Raw genomic sequence first — 7657 nt, forward strand, 5'->3', positions numbered from 1 at the left:
TCTCCCCTGGGAGCTTCGTTTGAATATTTGTGCTTAGAACAGAATTTTGAACAAAATCCAATTTTTTACTTCTCAGATAAGTGTTGAAGAAAGTAGGTATTTATCATATTGACTGTGATTAAAATCTGGTGTGGTAGTCCTGTGCTGAATGTTCTGAATACTTTAGATTTTTGGAAGGCAAGTGTTGATAAAGACTATCAAATATTCTGGATTTAGGTGAGAGTAAGCACTGAAATGGGAGGACCTACACAAAACTTGTCATTTTTTCAAAAGTACTTGGTTTTTGGATGATCTCTTAAATGAACTTTATGTCGTTAAAAAGATCTTTCCAACTTACATGGATTTATGCAGTGAAATGTACTATGTGCAAAGCAACAGTAATATTGTAAGATGATCAGCTGTGAATAATTTAGCTTTTCTCAGCAAAAACAACAATCCAAGTCAACTCTGAAGGACTTCTAATGAAAAGTCATATCCATCCGCAGAGGAAGAACTAACAGCCTGAACATAAATTGAAGCATAATTTTTTACTTTCTTTATTTTTCTTGAATCTTTTGTCTGTTTTTTTTACAACATGACTATTATAGATATGTTTTGTATGACTACAAATCTATAACCTATATCGAATTGCTTGTCTTGTCAATGAAGAGAGGTTGAGGAGGGAGGAAGGGAGAGAATTTGGAACTGAAAATTTTAAAAATGAATGTTAAAAATTATTTTTACATGTAACTGAGGAAAGATAAAATACCAAAAGAAATCAGTTTAAATGTACCTGTTAAAAAATTTCCAATTCAATCACTTAGCCTCTGTTTGCCTGAATTAAGTGGTTCAACATCAAAGATATGGGTTTGTCAATGAAAATGACATTAAAGAAGATTGCATTACCATCTTTTTCACTGTTGCAACTTGAGGGTGCCTGGACCTTTCCATCTCATTTGAAGCTGAGAAGTCTTACGTGTTCTCTTCTCCATTAGAATATGAGCTCCTTGAAAAAAAAAGGATGGTCTTTGATATTGTATCTCAAGTGAGTAGTAAATACTTTTTATTCATACATTCATTCATTATTTCATACATGCACACACATACATGTGTGTGTATTCTTCTTATAGAACCATCCATTGTAACAGATTAAAAAAGAAAAGACAAAAAAGGAATTCCATGAAAACCAAATATCATCTGTTTCTGCCGGTATATGTAATATTTCACTCTCATGTTCCCTTATTTCTGTAAAGAAAGCAGGTTGGGTAGGTGTATTTTCTTAACTCTTCTATGGTGAGGTTATTTGGTTATAATAGTGTAATGATAATGAGATTAAAGGTCTTCACTGCCCATTAATGGGCCTCCCCATTAAGGGGAGTTTGATTAGGGGAGATTTGTATGAAGAACCTCACCTTTTGTTAAAGAGGCACTTGTTCTCAAGGGTTGTAATGCCCTCTGACTCTGAAAAATGTATGAGGACTCTGAGATGAGGTTTTACTTTGGGGCTTAGTTTTTGGAAGAAGGTTTCTGTGCCAGATGAGACTCAGGGAAGTTGCTAAGCAGCCCCCCTGGCTTTGAAAACCTGGATGTTGGTGCTTCTCTTTCTGGTAACTATGTATGTATGGTCAGACACCTGGATCTATCTGTTGATCTGTGATGTATGTATTGCTTATGGTCAGGCAGCTGGAAGCACTGTCTGTTGATCTTTATTTCCTCTGTATTTTCTCTGAATTTCAGGGTACTGACTTTTTCCCCTGAACTAAGTGAATGGTATATGTGCTTGATTAAAGTGCTTGTTGACCACTCAAAAGTTGCCTTTCCTTTTAGAAAAGCAGTTCAAAGAACCTGTGTAGCAGGTCCTCCTGTGTATGACAGGATGCTTGCTAGCATTCAGTTTATTTTTTTTATTGTTCCTGTTTATGTTGCAAAGTCAGAAGGCATATTGTTGTCTTGGTTCTGCTTACATCACCTTGAATTACTTTGTATGTCTTCTCATGATTCACTGAATTCTTCATATTCATTATATCTTATGACAGAATATTGTCCACTACATTCAAGAACAACAGTTTGTTCACCATTCCCCAATTGCTGGACATCTACTTTATTTCCAGGTCTTTACTACACAGAAGTGCTATGAAAATTTCAGTGTATATAGGAACCTTCCTGCTGTCTTTAATCACTTTGGAAGATATACCTAGTGGTAGAATATCTGGGTCAAGGGTATGGCCATTTTAGTCACTGTTTATTAATTGTTTTTAGAAGATAAAAAGTTTAATGTCAAATAATAGGCAGTTGTCAGGTGGATAGCAACTCCCTTAGTCAGTTTTTAAAAACAAAATTCCAAATTGCTTTCCAGCATGGTTACATCAAAAAATAACTGCATTAAAACTTTATCACTCTTCTTGTCTTTTGGCAGGTTCTCTAATATTGGCTAATTTCATCATTTCATATTTGAGGAGTGTAAGGCGAAATCTCAGAGCTACTTTGATTTATGTTTCTCTTATTAGTGGTTTAGAGCATTCTTTCATATGACTGTTAATGTTCAATTCTTATGAGAACTATTTGTTTATGTCTTTTGACCACTTATCTATTGGTGAATGATTCTTAATCTCATATGTTTGTGTTAATTTCCTTTATATCTTAGATATGAGACCTTTATCAGATATATTTGATCTACTTTTTTTCTCAATCAATTCCTTCCCTTAATATCCCAGTTACATTGATTTTTCTGTTGCAAATTTTTTCTCTCTCATAAAGTATAACTAAATGAGAACTTATTAGACAAATGAGATAAGGAAAAATATTTGCATGTTAGAGATGGTTGGATATGTTTAACAGTTTTCATCTGTAGATCATTAGTATTTTAAATGGAAGTAAAATGTGAGCATTTGTCCTCTCCTAGCTGGATCTGAATGATATAATTGAGAGGTAATTTTCACTGACACACAACCTAGGGGGATTGGAAAAACCATTGATGAGTGCTGAAACTGAATAATCTCTTTTGATAGTCTAAATTAAACACTCAGATGTTTGTTGGGAAGTGTGAAAATTTTATTAAAAAGTAGCAATTCCTGTGCAAGCTGAATTTTTTGCACACATGACATTAGCTTCAGCAATAAATGAGGATGAAAATGAAAACACAAATATCATATAACCAGTATATATACTTACAAACTTAGCGTTTTTATTATAGTGCTATTCTTTTTAATATAAAGGCTATTTGACAAATGTATAGCTGTGATTTCATTTCCATAGCTAAGACTTTCATATAAATGAATGTAGTAAATCAAAATCCTTTTTTTGGGTCAAGGTTCTTAATTTTTTGACTTAAAAATGTCATCACCAATGACTGGGGCAAGATTTACCTTTCAATATTTGCCCTAATTATGCTCAACATTATTTTGCCACTTTAATCAGAACAATCTATCAAAGACAATATTTCTATTATTTTAATTTCACTTGCAGTACTCTGCCTGCCTAGCATGATCTCGTTTGCTTCTACAACCCTAAAGGCAGCCTCTATCATAACTTACATTTCACTTTTATTATGATGCCTTATTTGACTATTTAGCCTACAGCAATCTTTTTCCTTCTCTGAACCCGCCACCGAACTTGTTAAATGTACCATTTGTCATAACATTTAGTTGTAGGCAGCTTTGTATATTTAAATATTTCATGGATATATACTATTCACCCTAAACTTGAGAATGTTATTCTCTATAGCATATGGTACAACAACATTATGGGCATAATGTAAATTCAAAAACAATACCTGTTTAGATGGAAAAAGAGTTAGGTAGTTTGCATGGGAATTCTCAGCCTTTGAGCTCTATTTTAGAAGAGCATTCTGCAGGGGGAGTGAGTCTTAGGTAGAAAGAAAGGCTGTTTACTCAGCTCAGTCAGAAGTATGCTTAATATGGTGAGATGGAAACAGGAGAACCAAGGAGGTCACTCAGTGCTTAGGGAAATAACTGAGGATTTTACTCAGCAGGAAGTCACAGATATTTTAAGATGGTTCACCCAAAGGATAGGAGAATCGTTAATATCTTGGATGGTGAGAATCAGTGATAAAGGGGCTGAAGGAATATCTATGGTGTGAACTGTTTAAAATTTATAGGTATTAGTCAGAATTCTTTTGTATAGTAAACTTTTAGAGATCACAATATGCAAGGAGGTAACAATACAATTAATCGGTTAGATTTGGCTGTAGAAGGCCACAGTAAGCAGTATCCTACTGACTCTATGTGGGCTAATGGAGACAGATGCTGGTATTCACCTAGGGACTCTATAAGAAAGTTAAAGGAGGAGGTAACTGCCATAAGACTGCCATAATGATTGGAAATGCAGATGTATACTATGATACTCCCTTTGCTGTTTACCATAGGAATATCATAGTGAAGACGACTCTGCCTACTTAAAAACATTTGATTTTCACTCCAATAACTGGGGAAATAGGGCACCATCTTTCAGAGGTGCTGGAGAAGATTTCACAATTAAGTGACTTATGGGGACTGACAAAAAGACAAAGTTCCCAGAGAGAGATGAGTAAATAGCCAGCAGATTCAAAATCAGAATAAATTGACAGAAAGAGAATTGTTTACTGCTCTATTGAGATCAGGGGTAGATTTTGGAAGCATAGATGGTATTCCAACTAATGAACTCTGTGTGTGTTTGTCCTTCGATGCCAAAGACCATGCCATCAGAGCAATGATGACATGACCTGCACTTGACTTTGTTTTGAGTGAGGGACAGCTGTGCAGATCACCAGCCTCATTTCTCCTCCAGAGCCATCTGAATCCAGTGACCAGATATGCATCAGGATGACTGGAGATGACCCAGGATGAGGCAACTGGGGTTAAGTGACTTGCCCAAGGTCGCACAGCTAGTGAGTGTCAAGTGACTGAGGTGAGATTTGAACTCAGGTCCTCCCGACTCCTGCACTGGTGCTCTATCCACTGCACCACTTAGCTGCCCCAACTAATGAACTATACAGAATGAGAAGAGGGACTTGATACCAGACGAAATAGAGAAGTAAGAGCTGTCCCTACAGATTTTGCTGATCCCTTGTATCCAAATTTGTCGCGCCTTCAGGGAGAATAGGAAATTGGCCTAACCCCAGCTCAGTTTAAAGAAATACCCAGATGGGATTACAGACCCTATATAAATTTGACCATATATTGGAAAAATGAATTGAATACTGTAACTAGGGCATTAATAGATAGTGGGGCAGAGGCCTCTCTTATATATGGAGACCCTGATAAGTTTAAACATGGAACTCCTGTTACCATCACAGGATTGGGAGGGGCTGAAATATCAGCCAGACAGGTTAACCTAATTATGAAAATTGAACAATTACTTAAGAAAGAATAAACTATGGTAATTGTACCCATTCCTGAATATATCATTGAAACAGATATATTGAGAGGTATGACTTTAAATTTACCTGAGGGTAGATACCAGTTTTCAGTAAGTAAGATAGGAATGAATACAGTTTTAGTGGGTAAAATAAAAATGGACCAAATCACTTTGCCTGAGCCTTCTGGTGATTACTTTAAAGCAGTTTTTTATGCCAGGTGTGCAAGATGAGATTACAAAACTATGAAGGAATATGTTGAGGCAGGAGCGTTAGTCCCTAAAACCACTTGATGGAATAATCCTGTCTGGCCAGTATGAAAGTCAGATGGAACATGGAGAATGACAGTGCATTATAGACAATTGAACAAGGTCACTTCTCCCTTGTATGCTGTTCCAGATACCATTACCTTAATAGAAAACATCCAGAAATATGATGGGACTTGGTATATAGTTATTGATTTAGCCAGTGCTTTCTTTACTATCCCAATAGATTTGAAACAATGGGACCAATTTGCTTTCACTTGGCAGACCTGACAATATGCTTCTACACTCTTGTCACAAGGATATCTGCATAGCCCCACTATTTGTCACAGGATCGTGACTGAACATTTGGATGGATTAGAACTACCTGGTGTACAGCTTACCCACTATATACACGATATTTTGATGCAGGGTAAAACTGTAGAAGAAGTGGAGAAGAGTTTGACACTTTTAATTGAGCATATGAAAAACAAAAGGTGGGAGATTAACCCTGCAAGATTCAAGGGCCAACTCAAACTGTAAAGTTTTGGAGTATACTATGGAATCAGGGGCTGTGAGAAATTCTACCACAAGCCTGACAAAAGATCCAGGATTTTCCTATCCCCACCAATAAGAAAGAGGCCCAAAGGTTTACAGGATTATTTGGATATTGGCTACATAGGACAAATTTTGAAACCTTTGTATAAAATTACTAGGAAAAAAATATGAATTTTATTTGGGACTTGAGCAGAGTAAAGCTTTTGATGATACTAAGGCTGCTATTCAATTGGCCCTACATTTATGGCCTATGCAAAGTAGCCCAGTGGAATTACAAGTGACTGTACAGGATGAATATGCAGACTGGATTTGATGACAAAAACAACAAAGCTGAAATGTACCCTTAGGATTTTGGTCTAGGACTCTCCCTTCATCTGGAACTCAATATACCCCTTTTGAAAAGCAGTTGTTAGCTGCATATTGGGCTTTGGTAGAGACTCAACAACTGACTTTAGACCATGAGGTAATACTAAGGCCTGGTATCCCCATTATGACCTTGGTAATGAGTACCCCAGCTTCTCATAGAATTGGCCATGCACAGGAAGCTAGCATAATTAAATGGAAATGGAAGCAGGAAAAAGTGGAGTTCCTGCTTTACATGAATCTATAGCAAACATAGATACTGAGGGAATGATACACTCTCTGAGCCAAAGCAATAGTTGGTACAGTCCTTGGTAAAATGGAATGAGGGATATGATGGATTAACTGAAGAACAAAAGAGACATGCATGGTTTATTGATGGGACAGCAAAATATACAAAAGACATTGGAAAGTAGTAGCCTATGACCCATGTACTAGGTTGGCTTTGGAAAGTACTGGGATAGGTGGAAGTAGTCAATATGCTAAACATATGGCAGTACACCAAGCTAACAGAACAGAGCAAGGAAGACAGTGTCATATATTCACTGATTCATGGCTGGTAGCTAATGAGTTAGCTACATGGATGTCCATGTGGAAATATCACAATTGAGAAATTCATGGCAAACAAGTTTGGGGCAAAGAATTATGGGAAGATATATGGGACATATCTTTGGTTAGTAATTTGTCAGTTTTTCATGTAGATGCTCATGTGGCCCTCACCACACCAGAATGTGAGTACAATGCACATGCTGATTGACTAGCAAAGATTGCTACTCATCCTCTTGTCCCTACTCTGACACCAACTGATGGTCTGGTATGAGTAAAATGGGTCCATCAAATGGTCAGTCTTTTAGGGGTCCAGGCCACACACCAGTGGGCACAAGATGGAGGTATTAGTATCTCTCATTTATTGTTAAAACAAGTAGCCAAAGAATGTTATTATATATATATACACGTGTATATATATATATATATATATATATATATATATATATATATATATATATATATATATGTATATATAATGGGATGCAAATTTATATTTACTTTTGTTGACACCTATTCAGGTATACTAGTGACTTGTCGAAGAATGCAACTCAGAAACCAACCTGGAAAGTTTAAATATCATAAGTCTATATTATGGAACTCCAATGCATATTCAAAA

The sequence above is a fragment of the Notamacropus eugenii genome, chromosome 2 (assembly GCF_028372415.1).
Source record: "Notamacropus eugenii isolate mMacEug1 chromosome 2, mMacEug1.pri_v2, whole genome shotgun sequence".
Taxonomy (NCBI): Eukaryota; Metazoa; Chordata; class Mammalia; order Diprotodontia; family Macropodidae; genus Notamacropus; species Notamacropus eugenii.